Source organism: Aplysia californica, unplaced genomic scaffold (assembly GCF_000002075.1).
Source record: "Aplysia californica isolate F4 #8 unplaced genomic scaffold, AplCal3.0 scaffold00155, whole genome shotgun sequence".
Classification (NCBI taxonomy): domain Eukaryota; kingdom Metazoa; phylum Mollusca; class Gastropoda; order Aplysiida; family Aplysiidae; genus Aplysia; species Aplysia californica.
The window spans coordinates 1,264,814-1,266,781 of NW_004797425.1; the positions used below are offsets into that span (position 1 = coordinate 1,264,814).

The following is a 1,968-nucleotide window of genomic DNA, read 5'->3' on the forward strand; positions in this document are numbered from 1 at the left end:
CCCTCTTCTCTCTCTCTGTCTCTTTCTGAATACTGTCTATCGGTGTGGACGATCAAATTGACCAAAACAAAGTAAAAAAATGATGTTAAAACACAAAAGTAAATTAATTTGGTTGTCTACAAAGATGCTACGGCTATCTAACTTTTCGAATCGAGCCGAACTATGCGGGTCGCCATTTTGTTTTGCCCGGAAATTCTCGCGCTACTCCTCTCTCTCTTTCTCTCTCTCTCTCAACTGCCCACAGACAAAATTGTACGTTTTTAGTAGGCTACAGTTGTAATGGAACGTTTGTTCACGGCACAGAATTCTACAATTTTTATGTTATCACAGTGTAGAATTCTGTGGTTTAGGGTGAACGCAAAATTTGGTGAACTCGCACCGGGTGAGAATAGCCACAAGACTCGCCTGCACTATTCTCACTCCGGGTGAGAATAGAGGTGGCCTTCCAAGGGGGTGAGAATAGCGAGATGTGGGTTATTCTCACCCGGGGTGAGAATAACCACTTCCCCTGAAGTAACCTGCCCCAACTGCATTTTTGGAATGCTGAAATTTTCTATTGATAAGGGTCAGCGCCTATACCCTTTATATAGGGCCGGCGCGCTTCCCGATCAGTGGGTGGGCCCTCTATACTCGGGTAGTCCAGCTCCTATTAGGGCCTGCGCACTTCCGGGGCTTAAATGTTAAAAAAACTCACCAAGTTAGGAGAACTAAGGAAAAACAGCTGTGAGAAAATCTTTCATAAAAAAACAAATCAACCAAACTCACCCAGTTACGAACGGTGTTGCTGATCAGGTAGGCACAACCACTCGCACTCCCCCCCCCCCCCCCCCCACCCTTTCCCCGTCCTTCCACATACCCTCGCAATGACAATACAATGCAGTGCGTGTTCTATGTTTGCAAGTGTGTGACGAAATCCTTGTGGATTTGGGGCGTGATGAGATGACTGTGACGTTTTGACTGCACCGGTGTGACGAGATGACTGGGTATCGTCTAAGCTAACTGGGCCAAGCTACGAGGCGAGGTGACATGGTGACTCAACAAGTGACAATTTCATCTTTACACAAAGTGTAGAAAACAAAAAGAAATGTTTTAAAATGCTTTCATACTCCATACCTTCCTATCCTTTACAATTTCAGTCACCAAAAAGGTGAGCAGATTCAGTCCCAGGGGATCTTGCCAGGTCCAGTTTCCAGTGTTCAAGTTCAAGTAAAGTTTGAAGTTGAACCGACAGATACTATTGCAGTTCTAAACTGTTTCAACTAATCTAGCCTATGTTATCCATTAGCATAAACTTGATTTTTTTATCTTTTACACAAAACTGTTAGATCTAGATTCTAGAAGTTTCACAATTTAATATGACTGTTCTGTTTTTGTTGTGAGTTTGTCTCAGTCTCACAACAAGTCAGTATGACTCTGAGTTGTTCATTTCCCTGACTGCCTGCCTTAGTTTAAGGTTCTACTCCTGTTCTGCTTCTTGAAGTTCTTAATATAGGCGTTCACATCGGATGAAAATGCTGCTGTCATTCTAGGGCATCGCTTAAAAAAAAAATCACAGCCCTCAATGTATGGTAGATCAATGACTACAGATTTTCACCACCATCATTGTCTCCAGCACGGCAGCGGTACACTCCGCCATATTATTATATTATTGTCTTTGATGCTGATACGCAGCTTCCGGTTTCCATAGGATTGGCTACTATTCCGTATGGGCAAACTGCGTAAATGAATGGAGGGCAAATCTCTTCGATGGAGGGTGTCCAAATCATAGTATGGATATTATTCGAAAACTTAAACTCAAATGCATAGAGATCTAGTACAAAATAAGATATATATATATATATATATATATATATATATATATATATATATCAACGAGATTACAAGTTCTAAACTCCGTGAGATATATATATATATATATATATATATACCATATATATATATAGATATATATATATATATATATATATA

The 1,968-nt window shown here is 40.6% G+C and overlaps 2 protein-coding genes across 2 annotated transcripts in view; one reads left to right on the plus strand and one right to left on the minus strand.

The window, feature by feature from the left end:
• The window catches only part of LOC101855336 (E3 ubiquitin-protein ligase NRDP1), an 18,934-nt gene extending 17,279 nt beyond the window's left edge, over positions 1 to 1,655 (minus strand). Inside the window, exon 1 of the mRNA XM_005097479.3 lies at positions 1,114 to 1,655. The gene's annotated coding sequence lies outside the window, so the exon portion shown is untranslated. The remainder of the gene's footprint in view (positions 1 to 1,113) is intronic.
• The window catches only part of LOC101855098, a gene marked incomplete at both ends in the record, with an annotated part of 4,556 nt that overhangs the window by 1,293 nt on the left and 1,295 nt on the right, over positions 1 to 1,968 (plus strand).